The sequence below is a fragment of the Panthera onca genome, chromosome A1 (assembly GCF_046562875.1).
Source record: "Panthera onca isolate mPanOnc1 chromosome A1, mPanOnc1 haplotype 2, whole genome shotgun sequence".
NCBI lineage: Eukaryota > Metazoa > Chordata > Mammalia > Carnivora > Felidae > Panthera > Panthera onca.
In genome coordinates, this window is record NC_138339.1 from 101,921,349 (window position 1) to 101,941,381 (window position 20,033).

At 40.0% G+C, this 20,033-nt stretch overlaps 1 long non-coding RNA gene across 2 annotated transcripts in view; it reads right to left on the reverse strand.

Annotated features, from left to right (window-relative positions):
• Nucleotides 1-1,907: 1,907 nt before the first annotated feature.
• Nucleotides 1,908-20,033, reverse strand: part of LOC132681281 (uncharacterized) — a 31,035-nt gene continuing 12,909 nt past the window's right edge. For both annotated transcript variants that reach the window (XR_009610975.1, XR_013556480.1), the window contains one exon: nt 1,908-2,826. This is a non-coding gene — a long non-coding RNA (uncharacterized LOC132681281). The remainder of the gene's footprint in view (nt 2,827-20,033) is intronic.

Sequence of the window (20,033 nt, forward strand, 5' to 3'; positions counted from 1 at the left end):
AACACTTTTCAGATTTTCAGGTGGCATTCAGACCTGAAGAAGTTACTCTCCCTGGCTTATTCAGAGTGTCAGTCATTTGCTTGTTGGCTTTCAAATCCGCTTCTCACCCTTGCCCTTCACTGCTCAATCACGGGAGGCTGACTCCTACAGACTGAGTTTTCCAGGCTCTTCTGTCTGCAGGCTTCCAGTTCAGTTCCACTAATGGGAATGTGTAGGGAAAGATGAACGGCAGGGAGAGAGGACGGGAGAAGGCAGAGTACCTCTCTCCTTTCTGCTGGTGGTGGCTCTGGAAATAACTGTATTTCCTTTTGTTGTTCTGGCCCCTTTGAACACGCCATACTTCTTGGTGGTCACCACTCATATTATTCTATTTGAAATACCTAGAGTGCTTTCTGATTTCCTGAACCCTTAATGATACAATCAGAAAGAACTGGTGGTACAAACTGTACCATGTAGACTTGAGAGATTTGAGATTTAGTTCCAAGTCTGCTTTTTTAAGTTTATTTATTTTGAGAGAGAGAGAGAGAGAGCGCACACAAGCAGGGCAGGGGAAGGGCTGAGAGAAAGGGAGAGAGAGAATCCCAAGCAGGCTCTGTGCTGAGAGTGAGGCTCAAACCCACGAACCATGAGATCAGGACCTGAGCTGAAACCAAGAATCAGACACTCAACCGACTGAGCCACCGAGGGTCCCCTCCAACTCTGCTTCTAAATCACTTGTGACTTCAAAACAATCACAGTTTGGTGCCTCAGTTTTGCTAGATATGATGGAATTGTTGATATTTAAGGTCTCCCCACCCTGCCCACCTTCTGTAATACTGCGCTCAGCAAGAATTGGTTGAACATTTGTAACAGTTATAACCTTTCCCTTCTCCCACGTAATAGTGCTTAGAAACTGCCTTAAAGGCCATGTTTACATTTATAAATATAGCTGCCCCCCACCAACCAAATGAAACATATAAAATCACCATTTTTTATGCACAGGGCAAGCTACATAACTTGAGCAGCCCAGTCAAAATGAAAATGCAGGGTCCTTGCTGAAAAAGCAGGAAAACAGTGCCATTAAGAGTATTAGAAATAAAGCTTTTCCTTTTAAACTATTTTACTTATAAAATACAACAGAGGTAATAGTGATTTATGAGTAACAATACAACGTACAAGGTGTGAAAAATATTTTTGGTGTCATAATTCTGTATAATATAGTAAGTAAATAAGACTATTAATGTGATATCTTGATTAATCACTATTCTGTGGCTTGCTTTTCTTCCAATTTATGTACTAGATCATTAAAATATATACTTTTAGCAATTTTATTTTTAGTTGATGCAATTGAAAAAGACATTAGTTGCTCCTGAAACATGAAAGATTGCAAATAATTTTTGATAATTTTAAATTTTGACAAGGATCTTTCTGCTGATGCAATTGTTATCAAAGCTGTTAAGAGTATTTCATAGGCTGTGACAACATTCGGGATACATGTCTGATAAATTATTTTGAAATAAAAATTTTAGTACATGTAGAGCTGATAATTCTCACGGACCAACTTTTCTAAAAATATTTCATTCTTCATACAAATCAGTTTTGTGTAAGTTAAAATTTAATTTTAAATGTAAATTTATGCAATGGTATTTTAATGTTTCCTCCGACATTTCCTGTAACTTGTGGAGGTTATACAAGAAATCAAACGTGCCTTCATGATTTGTATAGAATTCAAAACCCTGGTTTATGCATTCTATCAATGAATTTTCAGCTACAAGGAAAAATTAATGTAAAATTATTATTCCACATTAGTAATTGGTAAGATGAATGGAGCACGGTTTACTGGCAAATGTCTTTAAATTTATTTTCTCTTTCTTTAAATTTCTGTCTTTAAATTTATTTTCTGTTTCTAAGTCTGTGGATATGTGCTTTGCAACGTTGAAGCAGTTTTAAAAACTGAGATCCTAAAGTCTTCAAAGGATTACGAACGCGTGACATGTTTTCTTGCAGTGTCGATGTGGAAACTTTTATTTTGTAATAATTTACTGACCAAGTTTACTGCCCGCATTCCAGCAGTTCCTGTTCGGTCGGTTGTCGTCTGGCCAGAGTTAATATTTGTGCAGACGCCACAGCCAGGCTCCCGGGACTGATGGGCAAGCCAGCCTCCCACCTTGGGTCCCCCACAGTACCGGCCTCGAGAGCCCCTCCTGCCTCCGGCGGCTGCAGCCGTTGCTGCTGTCGCCACTGCTTCTGTGCAGCGACCATCACTGCTGCCAGTTCGGTACCGTGTGCCGGCCAAGCCGACTCGGTTGGGTGAAGAAAATAATTTTGTGTGCCTAAGGCCTTGAAAAGATGAGCAAAATACTAGAGAAGAGGGTCCAGGGATATTTATCTTCTTTATGAGATTACCTAAGAAATGTTTGCAGCCTCACATTTGAGGCTACAGACGCTGATGAAAAACCTTAGTAGTGCCAGGAGACCCGTGATTGTTTCCAAGATGTTGCAATGACATAATTGGTGTTCGAGATGACCAATAATCTTCTGGAAGTGATCATGCACGAGAACTGGTGTCTTTGGAGCCACATGTATCCAAAGGTGCATTTTTGGATAAAAAGTCGAGCTGAATCAGTTTATGTTGACCTAAATGTGTACTTCCTTCAGGCTGTGGTGTCCTTTATCTAGAAATATCTGACCTCCTTGAAGAAACAGGCGTTTACTGATATGCAGGCATGCCATCTCGAGTACTTCTTGAAGCCTCTACACGATTCATTCACCTTAGGTGTGAAATAAGTTGTAGCACTTTTTCCAGGGGTAGGTTAGAAGCATGCTTTCTTACGGAAAATTTCCAATCTATACAAAAGTGGAGAGAATAGTATAATGAACCTCTCCTTATGTAACTATTACTCAGCTTCAATAATTTCACTACCGAGTTTTATCTGTACCTCCACCCACGTTCCTCAGTCCTAGATTCTTTTGAAACAAATCCCAGACATTATATCATTTTATCTGCAAATATTTCAATACGTATGGTTAAAAGTTTGGGTACCCTTCTTTCACCTAAAAATCTAGCCACAATTCTCAACATTATAAAATAGTTATTTCAATTTCTCTATCTCAAATTTTTTTTCAGAATTTGTTCGAATCTCTCTCCAAACAAGGTCCATGTACTACTCACTGGCTGGTATGCCTCGTAAGCCTCTTAATATAGAATCGCCCCACTTCCCCTTTTGTCCTTTGCAACTGATCTATTGAAGAAGTTGGGTCTTTTTGTCTTGTAGAAATATCTGTGGTCTGGATTTTGGTAGTTGCTTCCCTAGGTGTTGTTTAACATGTTCTGCTGTTCCTTGTATTCTTGTAAGCTGGTATTTGAGTATAAAGGTTTGAGAGATTTAGGTTTGATTATTTGGTATGTGGCTGCTTCGTAAGTGGTCTTGGGTACTTCCAAATGGGCACAGTAATGTCTCTTTTTTGCATGATGTTAACAGTCATTAATAACATTTTTTCAGGCCCATTATTTCATGAGGGGTTATAAAATGGTTACATTTACATTATATCATTCTTTACTTATTTCTCTATATAAAAGATGATTCTCGTAGTCTGAGATACAATATGTGTAAAATAGAAAATTTGTGCTTGATTCTTTCCCTGTATTTTGCAGTTTTCAAAATAATAAATTGTTTAGCCAGCATCCTTCCAAAGTGACCAGTGAGTAAAGCATCATTTTGAATTTCTGGATTCAGACTTATTTGATGTGTTTCCATCCTTGCCGATGATGCTGAAATGTCCCATCTTTGGCCAGTGGGAGCATCTTCGGGTTGGCTCTGAGTCCTTTTGACAGGACCCTATTACTCTCTTATGACTTCCTTGCTTGTGGTACGATGTGATAGTCCAGCTTCATTTGGCACATTTTCTGCCCTACACCAGGAATCAGCCATTTCTACAAGAAGCTCTGTGCTTTTAAGTGAAAATGGTATTCCTGAACTACTATCAGGTTTCTAGTCTTTTTCAGTGGACAGAACTAGGAAAAAACTTTTTTTAAGATAACATACATGGTGACTTCATGCTGATACTTACAATTCAAACTCAGGATTACAGAGTTTTTATTTAACACTGTCAATCTCACATCACCTCTATCTCCTTTCTCCCATGCCACAATTGATTGGTTCCCAGTGATACCAACATCATTACCCATCCGTTCTGTCCCACAAAACATACTTAACACAATAACGGTATCACCACTATACCAAAAATATGTTTACTGTAAACAATTTTACAATTGTTTGTATAGGTCTTTTTCGTCTCTAGGCTTTATCCTACTAGGGTTGCACAATCAAATTATTTGTTGTAAAATCACTTGAAATAATTAAAAAAAATTTTTTTTTTAATGTTGATTCATTTTTTAAGAGAGATAGTGTGAGCGGGGGAGGAGTAGAGACCAAGGGAGACACAGAATCTGAAGCAGGCTCCAGGCTCTGAGCTGTCAGCACAGAGCCCCATGTGGGACTCGAACCCACAAACCATGAGGTCATGACCTGAGCCGAACTTGGATGTTTAACCCACTGAGCCACCCAGGTGCCCCTCACTTGAAATAATTTTTGATTAAGTTTTAAATTTTGTCTTTGTTTTTAGAAGTTTTAAAATTTAATACTGTTTTATAATTACAGAAAATACAGGGCCTCAAATTCTAATATACAAAATAAAATATATTTGGATTAGTGTAACTTTTGCTTCTGTCTCTATTTTCTCCCTCTCCCATAGATAATTTTTTTAAAAAATGTTTATTTATTTATTTTGAGAGAGAGGTAGAGGGAGAGTGCATGCGAGTGTGAGTGGGAGAAGAGCAGAGAGAGGGAGAGAGAAAATCCCAAGCAGGCTCAGCACTGCCAGTGAAGAACCCGACATGGGGCTTGATCTCATGAACCTGTGAGATCATGACCTGAGCCAAAATCCAGAGTTGGATGTTTAACTGAGCCACCCTGGTGCCCCTCCCATAGATCATTTTTAAAAAATGTTAGTTTGGGGTTTATTATTCCAGTTTTTCCTAGTTATAGTGTTTTAAAAGATATGTATCTTATCTATCTATCTATTTATCTATCTACCTATCATTTATCTATCATCTATCATCATCTGTCATCTACCTATGTATAGCTTGGTCAAGGTCATTAGGAAAATTTTTAAGTAGCTGTGACAACCTGAAGCTGTAGAACCTGGGGGTGAGAAGGAAAAAGGAGGACTGCAGACAGGTGTCGGGCTCAGACAGTTATAGCAACAGTGGTTATGATGTGGAGATTAAAGAAAGTCTGCTCTCGCTTGAGTAGACAAAGGAAAATGCTATAACTACCTGGAAGAATATTTGGAAAAATAGGATGACAGTGAGAAGCAAGGCAGAGTAGATGCTCCTTCATTCAATATTTATGGAGGGTCTCGGGTTTTCTGGGAATAGTCTTGCAGGTAAGACCAACCAAGTTTCAAGGAAGGTCCAGTTCCTTAATCAGGATACACAGTCGTTTGTGATCATGTGAGCTCCCTGATATTATTCATATTATAAGGATACTGACAAAAGTCCATTGTATTTGGTGAAAAGCACTTGTACATAGTCCATTTCAATTCAATACATTTCAGCCAAAATAGATCAACTAATATATTTAAGATACTTTATAAGTTACTGTGGGGATACAGACATGCAATCGATATGCCCTGCCCTTCAAGACTTTCTTTTTTTTTTAACTTAAAAAACTTTTTTAAGAGTATGCCAAAATTTTTAATTTTTAAAATTAAAAAAAATATAATTTATTGTCTAATTGGTTTCCATACAACACCCAGTGCTCATCCCTACAAGTGTCCTCCTCCATGCCCATCACCCACTTTCCCCTCTCCCATGACCCCCATCAACCCTCAGTTTGTTCTCAGTCCTTAAGAGTCTCTTATGGTTGGCCTCCCTCCCTCTCTGTAACTTTTTCTTCCCCCTTACCCTCCCCCATGGTCTTCTGTTAAGTTTCTCAAGATCCACATATGGGTGAAAACATATGGTATCTTTCTCTGCCTGACTTGTTTCACTTAGCATAATACCCTCCAGTTCCATCCACATTGCTGCAAATGGCCAGATTTCATTCTTTCTCATTGCCAAGTAGTATTTCATTGTATATATAAACCACATCTTCTTTATCCATTTGTCAGTTGATGGACACTTAGGCTCTTTCCATAATTTGGCTATTGTTGAAAGTGCTGCTGTAAACATTGGGGTACATGTGTCCCTATGCATCAGCACTCCTGTATCCCTTGGGTAAATTCCTAGCAGTGCTATTGCTGGGTCATAGGGTAGATCTGTTTTTAATTTATTGAGGAACAACCACACTGTTTTCCAGAGCAGCTGCACCAGTTTGCATTCCCACCAGCAGTGCAAGAGGGGTTTCGCAGATGACATGATACTCTACATGGAAAACCCGAGAGACTCCACCAAAAGTCTGCTAGAACTGATACAAGAATTCAGCAAAGTCACAGGGTACAAAATTAATGTACAGAAATAGGTTGCATTTTTATACACCAATAATGAAACAACAGAAAGAGAAATAAAGCAATTGATCCCATTTACAACTGCACCAACAACCATAAAATACCTAGGAATAAATCTAACCAAAGATGTAAAAGATCTGTATGCTGAAAACTATAGAAAGCTTATGAAGGAAATTGAAGAAGATACAAAGAAATGGAAAAACATTCCAAGCTCATGGATTAGAAGAATATTGTTAAAATGTTAATACTACCCAAAGCAATCTACACATTCAATGCAATCCCAATCAAAATTGCACCAGCATTGTTCTCGGAGCTAGAACAAGCAATCCTAAAATTTGTATGGAACCAAACAAGACCCCGAATAGCCAAAGTAATATTGAAGAAGAAAACCAAAGCGGGAGGCATCACAATCCAGACTTTAGCCTCTAGTACAAGGCTGTAATCATCAAGACAGTATGGTATTGGCATAAAAACAGACACATAGACCAATAGAATAGAATAGAGACCCCAGAATTGGGCCCACAAATGTATGGCCAACTAATCTTTGACAAGGCAGGAAAGAACATCCAATGGAAAAAAGACAGTCTCTTTAACAAATGGTGCTGGAAGAACTGGACAGCAACATGTAGAAGAATGAAACTAGACCATTTTCTTACACCATTCACAAAAATAAACTCAAAATGGATAAAGGACCTGAATGTGAGACAGGAAACCATCAAAACCCTAGAGGAGAAAGCAGGAAAAAACCTCTTTGACTTCAGCTGCAGCAATTTCTTACTCGACACATCCCCAAAGGCAAGAAAATTAAAAGCAAAAATGAACCATTGGGACCTCATGAAGATAAAAAGCTTCTGCACTGCAAAGGAAACAATCAACAAAACTAAAAGCAACCGATGGAATGGGAAAAGATGTTTGCAAATGACATATCAGATAAAGGGCTAGTATCTAAAATCTATAAAGAACTCACCAAACCCACACCTGAAAAACAAATAATCCAGCAAAGAAGTGGGCAGAAGACATGAATCGACACTTTTCTAAAGAAGACATCCAGATGGCCAACAGACACATGAAAAGATGCTCAACATCACTCTTCATCAGGGAAATACAAATCAAAACCACACTGAGATACCACCTCAAGCCAGTCAGAGTGGCTAAAATGAACAAATCAGGAGACTACAGATGCTGGTGAGGATGTGGAGAAAAAAATTTTTTTAATGTTTATTTATTTTTGAGAGAGAAAGAGAGACAGAGTGTAAGTGGGGGAGGGGAAGAGAAAGAGGGAAGCACAGAACTCAAAACAGGCTCTGCTTCTGGGGCTTGAACCCACGAACTGTGAGATAATGACCTGAGCCTAAGTCAGATGCTTAGCCGACTAAGCCACCCACGCGCCCCTGCCCTTGAAGACTTTCAAAGCCAATGAGGAGAAACGAAAAGAGACACAGACTTCCTAAAAATATAATTGTGGCAGATAAGTAGTGGTGTGGAAATAAGGCTGAAGTGTTTAGGAAACCCAGTAGAAGAACAGTTGGCTTTGAGTTGGGGATAGCTGCGAATGCTTCAGTTCAACTCTAAAGTTCTGTGGTTTCTTATTTCATTAGTTGGCTCTGAGTATGAATTCAGCAGAAGGGGAGGCAAGGAGAAAGGGCTTCCCAAGAAGAAAGGGATCGGTAACCAGTGAGAGAGTGGGTGCATTTGCGGGGCTCATTTGCTCATGGCTGAATCAGTTTTAAAACCAGAACTTGGACAAAAACAATTCGATCTGTTTAGAAATGTTTGATGATTTGACAGAACCGACCAGGACAGTCTAAGTGCAACATTTTTAAACAAGGAGAGCGTATTTCGTCTCATAGAGTTACATTATCCAGAGGTAGCAATTAAAACTTTTGGAAAACCAAAGCCTGTCTGTGAAAAACGCAAAAATGAAGAGCCCTCTTTAAAGATCGTGTTATTTCACAAAAATTTCAGTTGCTCTTTTCACAGTGGAATTGCCAGGCAAAATGGGGAAAAAATTGTTCTCAATGGTTATAAGGCACCATCCATTATAGCCCTGCTTTTATTTTTGCTACGTGACTTGTCAGGTCTGGGAAGGAGTAAAATGCGGTTGTGGATACTGTGGTGAGAGAGATATTGCAGATCTTCCTTAGCGTGTGATGGGGTTCCATCCTGATAAACCCAAGGTAAGTTGAAAATGCGCTTACTACATCTAACCTACGGAACATCACAGCTTAGCTTGGCCTGCCTTACTAACAGGCAGAGCACTTACGTTAGCCTACAGTTAGGCAAATCATCTAACACAAGGCCTATTTTATAATCAAGTATTGAGTATCTCATGTAATTCACTGAATACTGCACTGAAAGTGAGAAACAGAGTGGCTGTCACTGTGCTCTCGGGCTGACAGAGCTGCGGCCACCTAGCATCACGGGAGAGTTTCCCTGCCTGTTGCCAGCCAGGGGACAGATCAAAACTCAGAATTCAAAGTACAGTTTCTACTGAATGTGTATTGCTTTCACACCATTATGAAGTCAAAAAATTGTAAGCTGAACCATTGTAAGTTGGGAACCATCTGTACTGCATTTCATAGAACTTAAGATGTCATTGACTGTAAGACGTACTGTTATTTTATGTACCATTAAAAAAGAAGACAAAAGCCCCTGTTGATTAAACTGTGACACAATATAAGGTTCATTCCAGTTTCAGACTGTTAAAATGTGAAGCTGAATGTGCATTTTAGAGTCGATTGCATATGGCCTTTATTGAGTGTCTACTGTATACCAGGTTCTATTCCCGCCTTGACAAACATTTTCTCAATTAATTCTTTTTTTTAAGTTTATTTATTTATTAAGAGAGAGAGAGAGAGTGCACACACACACACAAGTGGGGGGGGGGAGAGAGAGAGAGAGAGAGAGAGAGAGAGAGAGAGAGAGAATCGCAAGGAGACTCAACACCATCAGTGCAGAGCCCGATGTGGGGCTCAAACCCACAGACTGCAAGATCATGACCTGAGCCGAAGTCAGACACTTAACTGACAGAGCCACTCAGGGACCCTTCTCAATTAATCCTTATAAAAACCTACTGACTCAGGTATCCTTGCCCTTATGTTATAAAGAAAACAAGGCACAGTGACACTAATGACACGGGCTAAAGGTCACAGAGCTTGTAAGTGGAACAAACTCCTCATTCCTACTTGTTTTCAGATGTCTGTTCTTAATCTGTGACTCTCCAGTCAAGCTATGTCTGGACAAATTGTGACACTCCTGGGTGTTTTCAGCAGGTCACCTGTTTTCAGCTTGGGCACTTTTCATTTATGGCAAAGCCTTATAGGGACTTCATGGTGAGGCAATGCCTCATCCTTCCCTAACTCAGATGGCTTAGCCATGAGGCACATTGAGTCTTCCTAAGCCGGGGGAGAGAGTAAAGGAAGGGCAGGGTTGGCCTGGACCCCAAGGAGTTAGCTGTTGGCCAACATGCAACATCGAAAAAGCCAAAGCAAACAATTCAGAACTGATATAACCAGGAATCCTTGCCCAGAGAAATGCTGTAATGGATAAGGCAGCATAACGGGAGTTTCCGGTTGGTGGCAGTATTAAAAATCTGGTAAGGGGCCATGCATGGGTTCAAGATGGCCCATCTACTTGCCTTGGAACCCAAAGGAAAAGTTCTCAACCTGTGAGAAGTTAGGGTACTGAAACTCAGGACGAGATTCTAACCTCAGCAGGGAAATGGGAAGGTAGGAAAGTCTGGAAGAACCTCAGTTCTACAACCTGGACAATATGGTGGAAGCAGGAGACAACTATAGCAATATAGGGTTTGTGGATGCTCGGGGTTTGAGAACAAGCCCACCAGCCACTCCACACGCCAATTCCATGTGCTGGTCCTCCTCTCACTGTTGACTGGTTGGGTGATCTTAGGGGCTGAGGCTAAGCAGGAAAGGCTGGAGAAGGAAGGCCATCACATTCTTCACTTACGAGGGAAATCAGGTGAGGTTGGACCTGGCAATAGTGAGACTCAGGTTGGACAATTCCATTCTTGCTACTTTTCTGTTAACACTTTGTGAGACTTCCCTTTTGAGTTTAAGTCCCACTCAGGCTTTTACTAGTTGTGTGGCAAATCACTTAACCCCTCTTATTCTCAGTTTCCTTTATAGTAAAATAGAAATATTTAATTCAGAGATTGGTTGTGAGGATTAAGAAAGACTAAGTGATTACAAAGTTGGTCTAGGTATGAGTTAGCTCCTCTTCCTTTCATCTCTCTAGGCCATGTATTAAATGCCATCTGTACAATTAAGACTTATCTACCCTCCTCCTAACTTAACACAGCAATAATGATAATTATTTATACATGGTCTACAGTTTCTGAAAAATTGTTCTATGCATTGCCCTATTCCTTAAGCTGATTTTTCCAACAATCCATTGAAATACCTGGCAAAACACTCTTTTTAAAATTTCTGTTAAATAGTAACACTTAATAGTAACAAAAATATTTTTAAAATTCCCTTCTGCAGAAAGGAAAGACGGAAACTGGACAGATTGGTGGGAAAGGCTAAGCTTGTCTAAACTTGCCTGTGTAAAGCAGAGGGGAGATGTCAGGGAACAGACGATGGAAGACAGTTTGAATTGTGCCCTGGGTGCTATGATTCTAGGAATGTAAGAGTCACTAACTTTTATTATTATTTTTTAAGTTATGTTTTAATATTTATTTATTTTTGAGAGAGAGAGAGAGAGAGAGAGAGACAGAATACAAGTCGGAGAGGGGCAGAAAGAGAGAGGGAGACACAGAATCCCAAGCAGGCTCCAGGCTCTGAGCCATCAGTGCAGAGCCTGACGCAGGGCTTGAACCCACGAACCACAAGATCATGACCTGAGCTGAAGTCAGACACTTAACCAACTGAGCCACCCAGGCGCCCCTAGAGTCACTAACTTTTAAATGATTGCTTGAGTAATATTAATAAAAATCTTTTTGTGTACATGTTCAAATGCCAAAGGATTCTTGACTATTTAAAAAGTCGTTCTCCTTGGTTTCTAGATAGGGACTTTACCTTATAGGTCTAATATCCCTAAAAGAGTGTCTGGCCAAGAGGTATTATTATGTTCAATAGTCATAGAACACTAAAATGCCTTTTAATAAGACATTTCTTTATTGCTTGTAAAGTGCTCTGGGCTATTTCCATTCTGAACGATGGAATACACTTATATAAAGCAAAGTATACCTAACAGATAATCGGGTTGAGAGCAGAACTCTGAGGAAATGAAACATCTGACAGGTAAACATTTGTCTTTGGGGTGAGACTTCCCTTTGTTTGAGAATGGACCAGTTGAATGAATCCTTTTAGTAATGTATTTGTAAGGCAAATACCTATCCATTTTTTCTTAGGGAAGCCCAGAAAGTAGTGTAATAACCCCAAATGCAAAACCTTCAGAGTAACTTACTAAATGTTCTGTTTAATAATGTAAATGTAGTATATTTGCAAGATAATGAAAACATTCCTAAATGTGAACTTGTACTGTCCTTTGCCTAGAAATGATGCCTTGGTGAAGTTATGTGTATTTTTATCCAAGCAGTGTCCATTCAAGACTGGGAACCACCAGGAAGGTCATGCAGGCCTGGACCTTCTTTCACCTGAAGGCCAAGGGAAGTCTATGATGTGGGTGTAGATCAGCAAGAAGCAGCACTAGATGGACTGGACCACTGGTGTCCTACCCAAGAGTTAAGATGGATAACCTTGATTTGGGGCAACGTTTGAGGATTCACATGATTGTCCCAGAGATGAGAGCCTCAGCACCTTGAGTGTGCACCTGCCATCTTGAGGTGGGAAAGAGGAGCTTAGCCTGGGAAGAGAGGCTTTGCATCTTCCCTGGGGGCAAAAAGGGGATTGAGCTTGGATGCTGGAATATAGAGGTACCCGAAAATTCCTGCTGAAAGGGTGCAGCTGGCTCCTCCCCACATCGGGAAAAGACCTGTGGGGGCTAGCAAGGCAGGGATAGTCAACTTAGGTTTGGGCTGTGACTTTCAGGGCAACCATCTGTAGTCCTAGTTGTGGGCTATCTTTTGGGGTAAGTAAAACCTTGCTTTGTGAGCCTAATTCATTCTGGAAACATGCTTGTAATCCAAAGGACTTGTACATCAAAGTGAATTTCAATAACCAGTGTCTCACTTGTGATTATGTGACCTACGGTGTCAGGTACTACTCTTATTTCAAGACATTGCTCATTTATCAAATTAAAAGTTATTAGAAGGTTTGCTCATCTTGTGCAACACTTATAAAACAAGTTGCTTGTAACCCAAGGTTTTACTGTATTTCTGTTCTCCCTCATCTTTCAGCGAAGGCTTATTTAAAGGGACAGCTTCTTTGAGATGTGCTTTGAAACATTGATGGAGGCAGCTCTGTCCACACTTAGGGAGGAAGTAAAACCTGAAAGCAGAAACTGCCCGGGGGGGGGGGGGGAAGATGGTTAGGTGTGAGCAGATAACCTGTGCACAAAGTAGAGCAATAGTCTAGAGAGAGTGTTTGGCTGGGGGAGCCTGAGGATTTGTGGAATATGTCTTTATTCCTCAAGTTTTCACTGCTACCCCTGAGGGGTAGCCCAGTGAAAGATGAGACTTTCTGCTTTTATAGGCATGTGTGTCAGAGTTATTTGGGCATAAGAGAAGTTTGACCCCAAAGAGCTGAGAATTTAGGAGAGTGTCTGAGTTGTATAGTCTTTTTTTATTTTTTATTTTTAAGTAGGCTCCACACCAGCATGGAACTCAGTGCAGGGCTTGAACTCATGACTCTGAGATCAAGACCTGAGCTGAGATCAAGAGTCAGACCTTAACTGACAGAGCCACCCAGGTACCCCTGAGTTGTATAGTCTTAAACACTCAACTCAGGTATCTTCATAAGGCTTGCTCAGCCTGGTGTCTGAGTTCAGCATCTTTCTTACTGTTCCTTCGACACCCTGGGTGCTATTACACAAATAATAATAACATTTATTGACTGCTTACAGTGTGCCAAACAGTGACTTAAGTACTTAAATGGTTTATCTATTCAGTACTTTGGTATTCCCATTTTTCAGGCGAGGAAACTCAAACTTGGAGAAGTTATATGATTGCTTGAAGTCCCACAGCTAGGCGTTCAGAGTCAGGATGTGAATCCCAAAGTCCTGTTCCAGAATCCGTGCACGTAGGAATTAAAATGTACTCATTTTACTTCTCCCTTTGTTCACTTTTTAAAAATGTGAATTTCCTTAGGATAGTATCTGTATTTTTTAAATCTCTGTCTCCCTATCTTTTAGCATAGTGCTAGATACATAACAAATGTTTGGCAAATGTTAATGGAAGGATGAATGAATGATAGTGCCTAAGGAGCCAAAGTTTAAGAAAATACACTGACGCTTTTCTTACAGTGTACAAATGAATAAAATAATGTACTCACCTCTGCTTGTGACACATAATAATTACTCAGTAAATGTTAGCTATTATTATCATTACTGGAAATAAAAATACATTTAAGAGAACACTTATTTTTGCACAGGAATGCATCAGACATCTTATTTTTTTCATAATGTCCTTTACTTTGATTGCTTATTTCTATACAATTTTAGAAAGAGGTGAGCATTTAGTTTCTCTGTGGTATTTTTTTTAATGTTTTATTTTTGAGAGAGAGACAGAGAGACAGAGAGACAGAGAGGCAGAGCACAAGTGGGGGAGGGGCAGAGAGGGACACACAAAATCTGAAGCAGGCTCCAGACTTTGAGCTGTCGGTACAGAGCTGGACGCAGGGCTCTAACTCACAAGCCATGAGATCATGACTGTAGCCAAAGTGGGACACTCAACAGACTGAGCCATCCAGGCACCCCCAGAGTATTTTGAATGTATAGGAGTTAAATACCATTTTCGATAGAATTTTCCTTTGAAATGTGAGTGGTGTTTGCTTGAAATATGAATATAGTTAAGCAGGATACAGGGCTGCTGCAAATTCAATGTAAGCAATCTGCAGTGTAACAACGTGAGAATATAGATGACATTGAATGTAAAAGGGTTTCTTATCATAGGCTTCCAGCCATCACAGCCTAAGGACAAAAGCCAACCGCCAGATTAGAGGAATATTATGATTTTAGTATAATACAAAACTCAAGCTTTCTCACTTTTGGCTTTATAGTCAATCCATTCCCATTGTTCTTGCTATAAAAGTATCTAAATTGATTTCGCTTTAAAAATTTTCTAAATAGAAAATTGTCCAATGGTGCCAACTTACCTAAGGCATTTGGAATATCCTGTTGTGGGTGTCTTTGAGGAGGTAGGTAGAGTGAAAGAGTTTATTACTTTTATTGTTGTTGTTATAATTATATTAATCATTTATCCATTTGTGGCAGAATCTGCTCATGGCACACCCCAATATCTATTCTGTCTCCTCCTCAGTAACAGAACTCTGCATTTAGATGGGAACAATATACCCAGCTAAAAGAGCCTTCCTTGCAACTAGGTGTCAGTGTGATTATGTGATGAAATTCTGCTCAATGATATAGAAGTGGAAGTGTCGTGAGTTATTTCTGGAAAATCTCATTAAGAGGGAGGAAGGAGACCCCATTTGCCCCCTCTTCCTTCTTCCTGTAGCCTGGAATGCAAATACAAACGCTGGAGCTCCAGCAGCTGGTTTGGGCTGTGAGGTGGCTTTGCAAATGGAAGCCATGAATGGCAAAGCAGCTACAAAAAAAGAGACTGGGTCCCTAACAATGTACAGCCTCCATAGTAGTCTTGAATGGCTAATTTCTGGTCATTACATGAAAGAGATGAAAACTTTTTCCTTATTTCTGCTGTCAGTTTGCATCTTCGTTATACACAGCCAAGCCCAATTCTAAGAAGTATTCTAAGAAAGTAACAGAAACTTTTCAAGAAAACTCTATCTATCCATGTATTAAGGTACTTCCATTGTGTGGCGTTTTGTTGCTGTTCATCTCCGGCTTTTTGGTCCTATCTTCCCTCCTTCGATAATCTTTTAGGTTCCCTGTTAAGATGAGAGCTGTTTTGAGGCTCTTTTTTTGTTTTGTTTTCTTTTCTTTTGTTTCGCTATACTCCTATTTTCAGTATCTTTGTATGGGTATTACAATTTCCTTAGTTCTCCTCTGTCTCTTCTCTTAAGTCCTCATGAGGCCCCAGCGTCAAATTACACTTCCATCAATGAACATAGAAGTTTCTCATTAATTCAGAGGGTAGGAACTCACAACAACAATTGTTCTAAGTGATTTTTTTTTATTTAATAGGATTTGTGGAAACTAATTTTTAGTGTGTCTATGATGATAAATTAGCAAACACCAATTGAATGCAGGCAGTTGTCAATTTAATCAAGCATTTGATAGTCTCCCGTGAGAAGCAGAGAATAGAAAAAACTCCAACTAAGCTTTGACTCCCAGCTCTGACAGTTAATAGCTATGTGAACTTGGAAAAATATCTCAACTTCTTGAGCCTCAATTTCCTTATCTATAAAGTAAGTAGTGATCAAGACGAAAAGTGCTAATGCACACGTAAAAAGAACATGTCTCTGTCAGCTTTATAGTGTACTTTGCCAATGTAAAGGATTTCGGGTCAGTGGAAAACAATCTGGGCTCAGAACTAAGTGTACACTTGCTAGCCGTGTAACTTTGGCCAAATTAGTTAACATCTGACTAACAGGAGTTAAATACCATTTTCTCCTATTGTTAGAAGCCTAGTTTCCTTATTTGTATAATAAGAAAAATGACAGTAGTGCCTGACAGGGCTACTGTGAGAATGATGTGAAATAACATATGTGAAGACTCTCAGACAGTACCTGGTGCTAGAAAATGGTAAATATTAGTATTCTTGTGGTTGTTACTGCTATTACTACTTTCTTGGGGATAAATGGTCAATTGTGGCTTGTTGCATTTAAAGTAGCTAAGTGGATGGGTGATCGAACCACACTGTAAAAAGAATATCCATTAAAAGCTTTATGTCAACCTAAAGGAACATGTTAGGTACAGTATAGTGGGCTCAGCCAATATTTTTACTGACACCATGCATGAAAGTAAAGTTTTCTTATTACATTTGATGGTAACACAAAGTTGGGAGGGCTAGAACAATGGAAAGGATATGGGGATTGAAGACTGAGGACTTGGCTTTGAGTCCCCAAATTCAATCATGTAATGACTCAGTTTCCTCATCTGTAAAATAATAATAACACTGGTAAAAGGACCAGGCAGATGCCTTTTGTGAGTATTTTTTCCTGAAAGATCTCACATAGTCCATGACTCATTCTGAAAAATGATCATGCGCTTGCTTGTTTATGACCCTAAAGTAGTTCCAATAAGTGACGATAGTATAAGCATAGTTCACCAGCTTCAAAAGTAGGCAATTATCAACAATCAGTACATTTGAACTATTTCAGATTTTATGCACAAAGTTTTCCCTTATTTATTTTTCAAAGTCATGTACTTGAAATTTGTATAAAATAGAAGCAAATGAATTAACCCGGGCTGCTACCCAAAAGAGGACTGCAGTTTGGGGATTCTGAGGCCAGCTTGGATCATGAGGAAGGCTTAAGAAGAGCAGTTTGGCCCAAACCTAATAATTCTTCCTGCAGAGATCAGCCTAGAAGGAGCACTGACAGTAAGAACCCTTCATTGCCTAGCCCTGTCTCTGAGACAACAGTGCTTTGCTGGTGTTGGAGGAAAAAGGCTAGGGCTGAAGAGATAAGCTAAATTTACATACGAAATTGGGTGACGCTGATTTTATAGCTCTAATGGATACTTGTTACTCTCCCATTTGTCCTTCAGACTACAAGAAGTTTCTATCCAAAACTTATCGTATCGACCAACACTGGCTATATCGAATACATGTTTCCAGCTCACCTGACCCCTGACACCTCAGGGTTGTATGTCTTCACCACAGCCACTGTGATGAAGGACTTTCTGTGGGGTCTTGCCTTTCTGTTACCCAAGACGAATGCCCAGGATCTCCGGTCCCTCTTACCTTTCCAGATTTGTACGAAGTCCTATGCCAGAGGTCATAGGATGTAGTTTCCCTACTGGTTGCTGAAAGGGCCACAACCTTGGTGTTTAGAGGCATAAACTCCTCATGGAACAAACTTTGATTAGTAAAAAGTGAAGCCAGGGGATAAATTCCTTCTCCCATTTTTTCCCCACGACCAGAGACTGTTCTGAGTCATGGTTTTTCCATTTAATCTGTCCAGACATGTCCTGCATGGTCACACTGCAACACCAGTCAGGCAATTGCTTGTTATGGAACAGTAGCCAGCGTGGTCAGTGCATTACCTTGCTTTTCCTTCCCATACTCCTCTGACTCAATTGTCTTTTCTTTCACTCTCGCTTCTCAGTGATTGAACTTGCCAAGGAAGCCTTGCTTCAGAATCAATTTTTTTTCCTAGGGAACTCAGACTAATGCGCTAACTCTAGGCAGTGACTTGAGAGAGTTACTGAGCCCATACCTTCTAGGAACTTACAGTTCAGGTCAAGAGACTGATACAGAAAGCATGAACCACAGTACAAAGCTGTGCACAACAACATACAATCTCATCTTTGAGATCTTCCCAAACTTGGGTAGTTGTCTCCAGTTATGGTTATTATTATTATTTTTTGTGCTAATTGAAATGTCTGGATTTGTTTTGCTTGAATTTTTGCTTGAATTTGCTTACAACATTACAAGTAGACCTCTGAGATCAGAGTTCCTCCTCACCTTATGTGGAGGCCAGCATTTTCCTTGGGGTTTCAATCACAGATTTTGAATGTGTTCATGTTGCTGTAGGGACTTTGCTTTGGAAAATGCACCATTCAGTTTTTCTTTAATAATAGCATTTTATCATAGTTCCCTTTTCCTAAAATCAAATTACTGTCAGAATTTTTTTTTTCCTTCTCTCTCCAGTCAGATAATTGAATGCAATGATGTTGTTTGTCCATAGATACTGTCTAGACTAATTTTTTGCCGGCTTTTTTGAAACTGATTTAGCAGACTCTGCAGCCTAGTTAGCTATCCACATGGTGCTATAATGGGTGGTTTGGACTTACGCTTTAATATTTCTGAACATTATTGTCTCTAAGTGGAGACAAAAACATGACTGTATTTGAAAGATACCAGAAATTTGCTTTAGTTGCCTAAAGGTAGAAGGTAAATCCTGTTGTTGGGGCAATCTCTTTGTTTTGGTGGGATTACCTTGGTGAGGTGTCTTGTTCACGTGGGCATAAATTAAGTCTGTGGGTTAAATATTGCTGCTTAACAAATTATCCCAAACTTGAAGCAATAATACCAATTTTTACTTCCTAACATTTTTGAGGCTCAGGAATTTTGGAGCAGCTAAGTTGAGTGTTTCTGCCTCAGAATCTCTTGGGAGTTTTCAGTGAAGAGATTGGCCAGAGCTGTCATCCTCAGAAGGTTTGACTGGGGCGGGAAGATTTACTTTAAAGGTAGCATGCTCAGATGGCTGGCAAGTCAATGCTGGCTGTTGGCGGGAGACCTGAGTTCCTTACCACTTGCATTTTTCCATGGGGCTGCTTTGATGTTGTCATGACAGGGTAGCTGGTTTCCCCAGAGTGAGTAATCCAAGAGAAAACATTGAAGCGTCACTGTTTTCCTTTTTTTTTTTTTTAAATGAAGCAGCACTGAAAGTCACACACTGTCACTTACAATAGAATACATTCTATTGGTGACACAGACCAACTCTAATAGACTGTGGGAGGGGACTGTACAGAGCATGCGCACCAGAAGAGAATCAGTAAGGAGCCATCTTGGAGACTGACTGACACATTAAGTAGTGCTGGTTATTTTTCTTGAAAGTCTTTTAACTGTGGAGTAGCTCAAATGAAAATATATCAGACTGGGACAAGGTATACTCACTTTAATAATAATATTCTAAAAGGGTGACTTCATTGGGAATCAGCATGCAACTCTGCAAAGATTCATTTGATGTCAAGTGACTTTTCTGCCTTCTCTGTTGCAACCACCACAAGATGACCAAAAAAAAAAAAAAAAAAAAAAAAAAAAAGAGATGGCCCTTGGAAGGAGTTATGTGGGGTACAACCCTAAGTTCTCTTCAGTTAACACCTTAGTAACTCAAAGTTCCTGTGACTCACCCTTTGGCAAAGTTCCCCACAGAAATGTCTGTGATTCTTACAAGGAGGCCTGGCTTCACACGTGCCCACAAACCAGCCTATTGGGAATAAGCTTCACAGGACCCTGCTTTATTCTCCTTATTCCCCACAAGCTTCTTGCAGGCTCTATCTGCAGCTTCCACTTTGGGATTCTGGTCCCAGGGCAGGGGGTGGCGGCGTGGGGGGGAGGAACGGCCCTTTCTCTACCTGTTATGTCCCAATGCATTGCCAGGGCCCTGTGGCCCCACAGCCTGTACCCTGACCATCACAGAGTCTTTCATGAAAACAGGTCCTCTTTGCCTCAGAGTAATTCTCCTCCAAGCGCACACAAGGACAAGCAGCAGTTTTATTCTTCTGCTCTCTTCATCTTGAATATAATTAACCTTTCACCTTGTATTTACAGGCTGCTACTTTCTCCCCATGATTTACATAGTCTGCTGGGTTCTCCC